This window comes from Notamacropus eugenii, chromosome 5 (assembly GCF_028372415.1).
Source record: "Notamacropus eugenii isolate mMacEug1 chromosome 5, mMacEug1.pri_v2, whole genome shotgun sequence".
NCBI classification, from domain to species: Eukaryota; Metazoa; Chordata; class Mammalia; order Diprotodontia; family Macropodidae; genus Notamacropus; species Notamacropus eugenii.
The window spans coordinates 310905911-310918264 of NC_092876.1; the positions used below are offsets into that span (position 1 = coordinate 310905911).

At 40.9% G+C, this 12354-nt stretch overlaps 1 protein-coding gene across 3 annotated transcripts in view; it reads left to right on the plus strand.

Annotated features, from left to right (window-relative positions):
- The first annotated feature begins 700 nt into the window (after nucleotides 1–700).
- The window catches only part of GLI2 (GLI family zinc finger 2), a 394999-nt gene continuing 383345 nt past the window's right edge, over nucleotides 701–12354 (plus strand). For 2 of the 3 annotated variants that reach the window (XM_072613380.1, XM_072613383.1), the window contains exon 1: nucleotides 701–823. The gene's annotated coding sequence lies outside the window, so the exon portion shown is untranslated. Of the gene's footprint in view, nucleotides 824–859; nucleotides 1033–12354 lie in introns of those variants that run through there. The other variant, XM_072613381.1, reaches the window with a different exon arrangement.

Sequence of the window (12354 nt, forward strand, 5' to 3'; positions counted from 1 at the left end):
TTTCCTTTGCTTTCTTCTCTCCTTTAAGTTTTCCTCTGTGTTACACCACCCTTTTTATTTTTTCTATATTAGGAAGGGAAAAGATTCTTCACTTCCTCACCCCTCCTCCACCTCCCATCCCTGCCCTGCTGGGCCTCCTAAACTTCAGCCAGTGTGTGTCTGTGTGAGTGAGGAAGTGCGTGTGCGTGTGTGTATGTGTGTGCCTGTGTTGTATGCGCGCACCCGAGCGCTGTGTGTGTGTGTGTGTGTGTGTGTGTGTGTGTGTGTGGAGAGAGAGAGAGAGAGAGAGAGAGAGAGAGAGAGAGAGAGAGAGAGAGAGAGAGAGAGAGAGAGAGAGAGAGAGAGAGAGAGAGAGAGAGGTCTATATCTTAGATGTAGATGATGGATAGCAGAAGTGCTGGAATGAGCCAGCAACAGCAGCAGACTTTAAAAAAAAAAAAAAACTCCCATCAATGAGACTTCGGGGAGGCGGGGGAGGAGGAGGAGGAAGAGGAGGAGGAGAGAGAGAGAGAAGAGGAGGAGGAGGAGGAGGAGAGTGGAGGAGGAGGGGGGGAGAAGGAGGAGAGGAAGAAAAGAGGGTAGGAGTAGCGCGGCAGCCTCGGCGAGAAGGCGAAGGGAAGACAGTAGGATCTTCCCCGCCCGCCCCCCTCCCCGCTCCCCTCCTCCCCCGCCCCCCGCCCCAGTGCTACCCCCGCCCTCTAGCCACCCAGCCAGCCAGCCAGCCTGCCTCGGATCGCACAGCAAAGTTGGGATGGGGGGCAGGAGCTGCAGCCCTGCTCCAGAACAGACACCTGCATTGTAGAGCAAACTTTTCTCTTCCTTGGTAAAGTTATATTTGCCTTTTTCTTTCTTTAAAGAAAAAAGAAAAGAAAAGAAAAGAAAAAAGAGAGCCTTTCCTTCTGTTTCCCCGGCAGTGTCCGGGCGAGGCGAGGGCAGAAGAGCGCATGGAAGGGATGCCGCATTTCCCCAAAGGGCGCTCGGGCTGGGCGGCCCCGGCCCTCTGAGCCCTCCTCACCCGCTCGGCTCCTGCAGGTAGAGGGCTGTAGGGGACCGGAGCAGAGCGGGCGGGAGCCGGGCAGGAAGGGGCTCGAGTTCGCTTGGGGGGAAACTTTGTTGTGTACTCTTTGGGGGTTCCTGGATGTTTAGGGCTAGGGTTACCCTGGGCGGGGAGCTGAAAAATGGAAGGAGAGCTCGGAGTTGAAATTCCCAGACAATGTGCATCGAGGTGAGAGGGGTGGTCCGTCTCCCTCTTCGTTGCGGCTCAGTTTGCTCCCCCCCCCCCATTTTTTTTATCCCTCTTCTGAGAGATTAGAAAAATGGGGAGGGGAAGCTTTCATTTATCATCAGTCCCATGCCTCAAACTGCAACTCTCCCTGGAAGACACCCCCAATCCAAGCCCTCAGCCGCTTAAACCCTAAGGGTTGCTGTGTCCGTGTTGGGGTTTTGTCCCGGGGAAGGAGGTGAGATGGGAGATTTGGGGAAATATCCCCCTCTCCTCCTCCCTCTTACTTTCTAAGGTGATGCTGTCGTGGAGGGCGGGGGGAGAGGAGAGAGGGGCCGAGAAACTTGGAGCTTGTGAGGCGGGGGTGCTTTGGAGGATCTGGAGAAAGAGACTTGTGTGTCGACTTTTAGCAAAAACTTCGCCCCGTTTTACCAGCCCCCAGATCTTCCCCTCCCTTCTCTCCCTGAATGTCTCTCTTGCTTTCTTTCTCTTTCAAACTGCTTTCCTTTCCCAAAGGAATCTGGAGGGACCTGGTCACTCCACTCCATTCCCTACCATACTGCTCTAGCTCCCCACCACCACCCCCATCCACACTCTCCTCTCTCTTGCCCCCATTCCCCTTCCACCTTTCCCACCCCCGGGAGGGGCAATCTTTCAACAAGTATATTTGCTGAGGAATTTGAAAAATCCACTACTGCAACTTGATCTCTGTGTGATGGGGAGAGGCTTGGAGAGAGCTGGGCGCCAATCCTATTAAGGATTTAGAGAGTTGAGTTTTCCCTGGACCTTGTGGCTTTAAGACAATTGTGAGGAGTGTGTGTATGAGTGTGTGTGTGTGTGCGCGCACGCGTGTGTGTGGTTGTTGGGGGCGTGTGTGGAGGGTTATGTATGGGGAGGGGAAGAAGGGGGGGAAGAGGAAGGGGAGAAAAGGGTGAGAAGAGAAGAAATGCTAAAAGAGCCAGTCCAACTGGGCGCCTTTTTTTTTCCTTCGAGTAATTACTGTCATTTCCTAGGAAACCTGACTTTATAGCAAGAGAGATTAGGAAGAATCCCCTTTCTCTCTTAACCCCACCTCTCTACCCCTAAAGGTTTGGATAGGAGAACTCTAGCCTGAAATCCAAGTCAGTGTTCTCAGAGTCCTAGGTCTACGAAAGGTTTTTTTTTTCTTTTCATAGAAATGAACACTAGATGGAAAAGTGGGGGATGTGCAGTCAGATAGTCCCCAAGGCTCTCAGGAATCATGTCTATACAATTGACCTAAATATGGCATATATTTGTACACTCACCCACATCCATCCTCACTCCTTACCTCATCTAATGTATATACATACTGCTGAAGGATATTGAAAAACCTATCCCCAGTTCTATGTAAGAGACCCTCCCCCCCTCCCCCTTGTTGAGTTTGTGAAGTTTTAATCCTGACAGCTTCTGATAAAGGGAACAGTTGTAAAACGTTCATATACTGTTTGCCGATGAGGCTCTTGGGGGTGTGCAAGAATTTGAAAGTAAACGTTTCCCTCGCTCGCTGCATAAAATAGTGTTTAAACAAATATTGTATTGGCATGCTCTGGGGGCTTGGTGCCAAAAGAGTAAAGTAAATAAACCGTGAAATCCAAAATATACAGCAGTGAAAGGCGGTGGAATAGGCTGATTTGTCATAAGTCTCACTGATTTGATCTGTTTGTTCTAGCTACCTAACATAAAAGGGTTTTCTTCTTCTTTCTCCCCCCCCCCCCCCTTACTAGCACTAATTTACTTAGCTTTGCTGGGGGTTTCCTTTTTCTCTGTCCATTGTGACTATGGACAGAATCCTTCTGTAGGCAGGGTTAGTAGCTCTGCAATTGTTCCATGTGAGGGAAATATATAGCAAGAGGAAGACTGGGAAGTTGTGTTTAGTTGAAACTGCTCTATAGTTTTGAGAGTATGGATATTAAGCTTTCCAGATGCCTGGATGATTGGACAAATTTAATTTGAAAAAATACAAAAATTTCCCCCTCCTCTTCATTTTCACCCATTTTTTCCTCTGCCTTCCGCTTCATCTTCTCCTGCTTTCCTTTGTTTTATCAATTTATATGTATGCATATATGTATGTGTGTGTACTATGTTATCCTCAGTTTTAAGTCCATCCAGATGCCACCACATGGTTTCCAAATGTCATCCATTTGGAGAATTTTAAAAAGAATAGCTTTGAGGGGTGAGGGGGGATTTTTTTCTCAGTTGAAAAACAGGCAAATTTCAGAAAGTTACCTAATAATTCAGCAGTGGTTTTTTTTTTTTTTAAAGCATGCTCTTCCCCTTGGGTCATGATTCATGCCTTGTCTGTTGTGACATGTATTCCTGCCAAAGAGAATACTCCTAAGCAAAGTGATGTTTTTACCTCTACCCACTTCACATGCTTCCTAAGAGCAATCAACAATGTAACTTTGAAGTGACCAGGCTGTGGGAGTCCCTCACCTAAAAGTTGATGACATTCAGTTTGGTTTTTTTTTTTTTCAAAGTAGGTCAGTAGGGAATGATTTCAAATAGGAAACTACAATTTCTTCTTCCAGAGGAAAAATTTAAAAGCAATTATGCTGAATCCTCCAAAAAAAAAAAACTTTTTTAAAGAGAAGTTAGTTTAGACATGTCTGTGCTTCTCAATCCTGAATTTTGGAACCAGTGTTTATTTTTCATGTGACGGATAAATTTGATTCTAAAATCCCACTTGATGTGGTTGAGACTTGAAAAGTGATTGGGATCTTCTTAGTCCAAGGTCATTTTAGCCTTTCTCTCTGGATCACACTGAACCTGAACATGCTCTCAGAAGGCAATGTTTGGTTTACCCAAACTGTTCATGCAGTTGGGAAAGCTGCTTCATTCCAAGGTGGATTTTCTTTTGCAATGGAATGCTGCTTCATTTACTTATACATCCATAAGTCCCATTTTGTGACAGAGAATCCTTTTCAGGGCCCAGTGGAATGAGTGGACCTGAAGGATCTGTTGGGTAGTTGCTTATTGATTGTCTCTTCAGATAGTTGGTGTCTTGGGTACTGTAGCTGGGTTGTTTGCACTGCAGACTGAAAGATACACAAATACTTCATGCTTTTTGTATTCCCACAAGTGCCCTGTACACAGTGAAGTCACCCAGTGCTGGATTAGTGAAACCAGTAGATTCAACTGGCAGGCAGACAAAACTGGATATTTGCCTAATAAACACCTTTCCAGTGTTTCTTCCCAGAGAAACCTCCATTGAATGGGCACAAGAGATTCCCTTTAAATGAGTCTGAAAAGTTTTAATACATACTTTTTAAGTGCAACCTGTATATACCCGTTTGACTTGTTAATGCTCAAAACCACAGCCTTGGAATTTTATTTAGCAATGGATGGGAACACCTGGCTTTTCCTGGGCAAAAGTTTGAGCTTAGGTAGTATGTTTTTGTATCTGTGTTTCACTTTAAGAAGATGGGGCAAAAGAATTTTTGTGAAAGAAGCAAGCAAGGCATATTGATGGATTTTCTACTTGTAAAAAGACTTCAGTTCAAATTACTGTACTATTGGACAAACAATTGGGGCACACTCAGACTGCTGCCCTGGGGTTGATCCACAGCTCCTAAGAAACCAACTATAGGAGGAATCTTGGGCTTTTGACTTTCTATTGTAGACATATATACATATACATATATGTAATGTCAAAATTTTCCAAATAGGGAAATCATATTTTAGATTCTAGAAAATATCTAGGGCAGAAGAAATCATGAATACAGACTGCAGTGATTTAGAGTATGGAGAATATGCAGAAAGTTCTCAGAAAAAAATATTTAGTAAAATTGAATTTAAAAATCATTTTAATTGCTTCAACAGATTTGCCTAGCTTCAGGGGAATAAAGAAAAAGTCATTTGATGTAAAATATGTGACTTTTTAAAAGCAAAAATAACATCTGTGGATTTTAGATGAATACTCCTTTGTGAAAAAATACTCTCCTGTTCAGTAATAGTAGTACAAAATGCCAAAGCTTAATGTATTCTGTCATGACTGTAGGATACTGAGAATCTTTTAAAGTGGTCATTGGATCTTGTCTTTGAAAAGTAATGGTAGCTGCTCTCTTTAAGGGCACGTATACGAAAATTGATAAAGTGACATAAGTAATATTTCCAACCACTGTATTTAAAACTTAGAAAATTGAAAATGAAGAGAAAGCATTTTTCCTAGTGTTCTTTCATATACAAAAGCATGCAAATACTCTCACATTATACATATATGTATATATAGCTATATAGATATATATATATCTATATATCTTTTGGAGGAAGGAGAGGGTGTGAGCAATAATTTTGCCAGCCATTTTTGACATTTTGGTTTAACTAGAATAAGTTAATGTATTGTGGAGGTTTTCTTTTTTTTCTTAAAGAAAACAAGTTACTGGGAAGTGTGTTTTAACTCTGAGTACCCGATTTCACCATTAGCATAAGAAAAAAAGTTTTAGTGCATTTACTATTGTATTGAATGAAGAGTTTCAACAGTCAGGCAAAAGAATGTGAAAGGCTGCAAAGAAATGATGGTCTATTCAGATTATTCAGCAGTCCAGAGCTCTGGTCATCTGCCTCTGAAATCTGTGATCGGGATATCACTTTTATCTTCCTGTTCCATTCTCTGGCCTTTTTCACACGTTCACTTTTGTCAAGGTTTATTGATCACGTTTTCTTCTCTGCAAATCTGTGGAAAATTTAATGAACCAAAAACAACGGTGGAATAAAAGGAACTTTTTATTCATTAGCACTAGATTGATTTTTCCCCCCTTTTTCTTCAGAGGGCCCCTTACCTCCCATGTGTATGTATGTATGTGCATGTGTGTATGTGTGTGTGCGTTTTGTATGTGTAGAGGGAAAGGGGGAGAATGTTGTGTCATTACAGTACTCCTTATAGTGGACTGACTTCAGTTTTGTTGGGGATCAGTTTGGGGGTTGGAGTTTGAGTTCCTTCCTTTGGTTGAGTGCTCTGTTGGCTTGGAAAGGGTTAAGCATAGTTATCTTGGTGATCATAGCTGGGGAAACTGCTTTAAGAGATAACACCTCCTGCTGAAATGAAACTTTTTTACAGGTTGGTAATTAAAGACAGATCTCAATGATTACTGCCTAGTAGTTTGCATTTACTATGTAAATATGTTTGGTGCCTCCTCCCCCCCCCCCCCCCCTCACAGAATTGATTGGTTCTCTGTGTGCTGCCACACTGGGTCTGCTAGGTTTTGGGGTGGGGAGGGGAGTTACAAATATTTGTGTACCTCTAACTTACAAATAGTTTGAGTGTCTGGACCTTTCCAGGTGACACATTTAAGTATCTGCCTTTCTCTAAACTGTGCTTTAAAACCTGTAATTAAGCAAAGCTCCTGGCGTGATTAAGTTTTGCTGACATCGTCATGTTTAGAGCAATTTACCTTTATGAAATCAGTTGAACTCTTGCTCTTTTGATGCTGGGGGCATTATGCCTGAGTCTGGAGTACATCCCTATTGTATATACTTGGTGCATTTCTGTCTCCTTTTCTCCACTCACCCCCACCCCCGACTTGGTTTTCCGTTTCAGCTTCTGGGGAGGCACCCTACAGAGGTCTTGAGATTTTAGATAGCTGGGAAGAGAAAGTCAAGGGAGAGCATGTGCTAAAAAGATTTCTCTACCATCTACTGCCTTCCATAGAACATTTAATTACTTAATCGTCCGACTCAAATGCCGGTGAGCCCATGGGTTAATAGCAAGAACGTAAAGCCTCCCGGTGCCAACATTCCTCATAATTTGCAACACATCGAGTTCCCCTCTTGTTATATGGGGACTTGCACACCCAGATTGTTTTTACAGTATCCTAAACAATACGCTCATTGTTGCCGCTTTCAGAATAGGCTGCCCACCAGCAACCTTCAGCAAGTTGCAGGAATGGCTCAAACCTGTTTCATGGAAACTAAAGAACAGACAGCCAGATCAAAATCTATTCAGCCCAACTTGTCTTTGTTACCTTGGTGTTGTGAAACTATGTGTAAGCGGGATTCCGAGATCCATTCAGCCTGGAATCCTGGCCTCTAAGGGAAAAAAAATCATAACTCAGCTACTTCTCCATCACAGGCTGGAAGAGTCTCTGTAAGAAACCCGACTGCAAGCCTATTAGCTTTTGAAAAGGCGGGTTTTCTAACCCATGCGATTGCTGCCTGGAGTTGGTCTGTATTCTTTGAGTTTTTCCTCCTTTCTAATTGACCTGCCCCAAGGCCCCTTCACTGAGAAGGGAATTAAATGTTAGTTTTCAAAGAGCTTAAAGGAAGCATATTAAATGACAAATTCAAGTGGGTTGGGTGAGTTGCAGCTGTGGAGCAATACAGAACTTTTGGTGGAGTCTGAAACTTTCTCTTTAAGGGACAAGTTGTTAAGTTTCTTCCAGAGGACACCCACTTTTCAGTCTTTCTCCCACCTCAAAGGCACAAAAGGGAGGATTTCAACTAAAAAAAGGCATATTTTTCTCCGTTTATGTTGACCTGGAGGGTGCTATTAGGGCCCTCTCTCAGCTCCCTCAGAAAAGAAAGATCTGTTGATGACTGGGATGTTAAAAGAGCATCCGTTCAGAAGACCCAAGATAGTCCCTTTTCAGAGAGATCCTTAGCAATGCCTCTTTGTGTGGTGGACAATGCAATAAGTCAGGCCGACTTTTGAGCCACATTTATAAGGAACTGTAAGGGCCGCTGAAGTACACTTGTGTTAAGTTGAATTGATTGAAATTTAATGGCTGTTAGTGGCTATGAATGGTAATGATTTTCCAGCGTATCTTTGGCATACTTGACATTAATAACTGAAGTGTGTGTGAGTACATGCGCGTGAAGCAATAGCATTATTCATTTTTGAAGATGCCATTCCTTTGCCACCCCCTTCCTCTTTTCCTTCTTCCTCCCCCCAAACCTTTTCCTTCTCCCCATAATTCAGTTGTTTAGATGATTTAAAAAAAAACCCCAACAAAAACCTTTCACCACTGAGCACGTACATCATGTCAACATAATTTTAAGCTCATGATTTTTTTCAATTCCTACATAAATCAGCCTCTAATATAGTGAATGTGATGAATTTGTTTTAGCTGCCATCATGAATTAATGTTATGCAAATAGAAGCTTTGCAGGTGCAATGATTTACTTAATAATTTCAAGTTTCTAATATTTAAGATCATTCATTATGTTAGGAGTTAAAAAACAAGTCCATATTTTTAAGCCTGGAATGGGAGATTGGTGTGCTTGTGTTTGCTGTGTAAGCAAACCTTGATGTCTAGAAAACAGCTCAGGGAACTCTGAGGGCCTCATCCATTTCTCCCATCTTTCTAACTAGCCTCTCTTGCCTCCCAGCTTCCCTTGGGTTGTCAGAGAGCCTCAGATGCTAAAGGGGATCATCTCATACTTACTTTTACAGGTGGAAGTAGCAGAGGAAGATGGAGAATTTAGACATTTGTTATTTAGATGACTTAGGGGTAGTAATTGGAGGCACAGAATATGAATAGGTTCAAAAAAGTTTAGATAGATTCATGGATGAATAACTATGATGAATGGTTTACTAAAGATCCATGATGAATGGGGATACTAAGTACTTAAGAAATGCTTTCTCATTCATTCATTCATGGAAACTTGGGGAACATCCCTATCCTTTGAGGATGAAATCAGTCAGGACAACCACTTTTCCTCTAACTAGCTATGCAGTCTTGCTTCACTATTCCATGCCTCAGTTTCCTCATCTGTGATATGAAAAGTTGGACTATGATCTCCTAGGCTCGTATCTTCTGTAAAACATTCTTTGGGGTCATTGTCAGAGATAATAATACATTGCAGTGTCTGAACCCAGTGATACAATTTTTATGTCCTTTATTTCCTTTTTTGCTTGGCTTCTACTTTGATGGAGAATGTAGTCATTTCTTATTGTTAAAACCCACCCTGTCCCCCTTCTTCTCCTTCCTAGGACTCAGAAGTAGCTCAGCAGCATGTGTAACTTTCACAAACTAATTGGAAGGTCTTAGGAGAGATTTAAAGAACATGGTCAAAAGTGGGTATGAACTGAAGGTCTTCTCTTCGTGATTGTGTTTTTAGACTGCTTCCCAAAGGCTAAGGCCAATCGAGGGGGAAGGCTGACACATAAATAAGTCTTGCATCTCAGAAGATAAGAATGGATTTTGACTTTACTTCTCAAAAAATTGAGGTCACTGCGGTCTGATGACAGGTTGAAGGCACATCAGTCAAATTTTTCCAACAAATAGATGCGAGTTGCCCTTGTTTGATACATTGTGTGTGTCCAGTCAGTGACAGTATATTTAGGTTTGGCAGTTACTGGCTCCAGGGGTCAAGGTGTGGTTAAATGTCTGTTCTTCACTGACCAAGTGTTATATATGGATGTTGTTATTAAAATGGGGCAGGGAGGAATCCAAGCTAATATTAATAATACAATCAGAAATTTTCAAGTGCAAGAATCAGCAATTGGAATGTAAAGGATTAAACATAGCTCAGATTTAACTTAACTCTAGAAAACCATGTTAGATTATTCTTCATGCTTTTCAGAGTGCTGATGTATTTTAGTGGAATTTTAATCAACCCAGGTCATTAGAACCTCCCAATGAAATAAGATTCATTTATTTATTTATTTGCTATGATACACTTTTAGGAGAAAATGATAAAACATGAAGAAATAAGTTCAAAATTAGGGATTTGGTTCTTCAACGCCACCACCCCACCCTTTCCCAAGCAACGCTGAGACTTTCAGATACATTCAGTCCAGTATGTTGTACTTTCTACCTCTACACAAAGAGCTGAGAATAGTGAGAATTGTTATTTAGAATGATGGCTTTGAGGATGTAGGTGATTGGTATCAGAGAAAAAAAGGTCAACCATGTTCGTTAACATGGTTAATGCAGAAAAATGGCCTTAGAGATGTTAAAAAAAAAAAAACTTGTCAGTTACAAGGACTGGAATAAATAGGAGTCTGGGGTTTGCCCTTGGGTACCCAGAAATTTTGATTAACCAGTTCCATGAACATTCTGGTTGATTCAGGTTTGATTGTTGTCATTTTTTGATAGAGAGAGAGAGAGAGAGGTAGATAGACAGACAGACAGACAGACAGACAGACAGACAGACAGACAGATAGATAGATAGATAGATAGATAGATAGATAGATAGATAGATAGATAGATAGATAGATAGATAGATGTAGAACAGCTAGTTGGAACAGGTAGCAAAATCTATAGAGTGCTGGGTCTGGAGTCATTAAGACTCATCTTTCTGAGTCAAATCTGGGCTCAGACACTTACTAGCTGTGTGACCTGGGGTAAGTCACTTCACCCTGTTTGCCTCAGTTTCCTCATCTGTAAAATGAACTGGAGAAGAAAATAGCAAACCACTCCAGTGTCTTTGCCAAGAAAATCCCAAATGAGGTCATGAAGAGTTAGAAACAACTGAACAACAGCAAAAGACAGATATACACATGTATACACGTATTTACACACAAATATACATATAGACATCTATGTATATATGGTATGTGCATATATATTATATATACACAACACATATATATTATATGCATAACAAAAATATGTTACATATGTAATATATAACAAAATATGTTATATATGTAATATATAGCAAAATATGTTATATATAACAAAATATGTACATATATTATATATAAAACATTAAAATATATATTGTCTATTCTAGGCTTGCGTGTCCTTCACTAGCTTGGGGTGTGCACACTCCCACACCAGTCATGTTGTTTAGAATTGGTTTCACCTTGAACAGGTAAATGTGTCTTCCTCTTCCACACTTAAAGGGTAGCTATACAATGTTTTCTTAATATGGTCATTTTTTATCCTTTGAAAGATAGGATTCCAATTGGTTTAAGAATAATCTCTGAGCTGACATTTCATTGGCTGCCAGATTGATTATAAACCAATGACTGCTGCCCTTTTCAGATGTTGCTAGGGAGAAGCTAGTAAGGGAAGAAAAGATTTGAGTGCAAGGGCATTAAGAAGCAAAAAAAAAAGAGGGGGGGAAGGGGAAAGGAACAACTGTAAACAGACTCCGTAGAAAGGCCCAATTTCATGTAGAATCAGTGGCAGATACACTTTTGGAAGGGAAGAGTGAGAGGAGGGACTGAGGTCCACCTGAAGCAGAGCTTAAGAAATATTCGAAAAAGATACAGATATAATACAGGTAAAGTCAAATACACACATATAAATATATCTCTTATCCATACACAAACATATATAAATATATTGCATGTTTCCATTCATTTCCTTTATTTATTTTTCTCCATTTATCTTCTTCTTGGTTAAAAATTCACAGGATATTGTGTGGCATCATCAGGTGATATAAGTATTTTGGAAAAGTGAATTTTCCAGATGACTGAAGTCTTTGCCCTTTAAAAACTTACACTTAAAAAAAAGTTTTTGTTGTAAGTCTTTCTGAAATTTCTAGAAATTTTCCTGTCTTTGTAAACAAAAAAACTAACCTTGATCAACTTTTCCTTGATCGAATTCAGGACAGGGGAAGCAGTGTAGATGGCCTTTGACATAGCTGGGAGAGCTATATTCAGATCCTGCTTTTCTGTTTAGTGTCTGTGTGACTGTAGGCAGGTCACTTATAGTTCCTCTTTCATAGAGTTGTTGAAGTGGGGAAGTGTTTTTTAAACTTTAAAACCCATGTCAATTATTACCAAGAATAGTGCTTATCGTAATTTCATATAACATATCGATGTCCTCAGATGTAGAAGGGAGAGTTGACTTACATTCATTCATCCTAAACTGCTGTGATTTTTTTACTTGGCATTTTTTTGTCTCCTTCTTGCTCTCAGATGTCATTTCTTGCTGTTGTCACTGAAGGAGCCTTCACTGCTGTTTCACTTTTGTTGACTGCTCTATCCTAGGTTGGACAGAAGTTTGCCAGAGGAAAGCAGATAACAAGCTTGTTAAATCAGTACCTTCATTTTACATGGAATACAAAGTCACTAGATTCTCTCATGAGCGTCCAAGGATGACATTTTCTATGCAGTAAAGTACATTGACTTTATAATACCCATTTTCTTTGTTGTTAAGGAGTGATTTTTTTATTCTCTAGAGATTATATCTATATTCTAGATAAATGAAAGTTCCAGA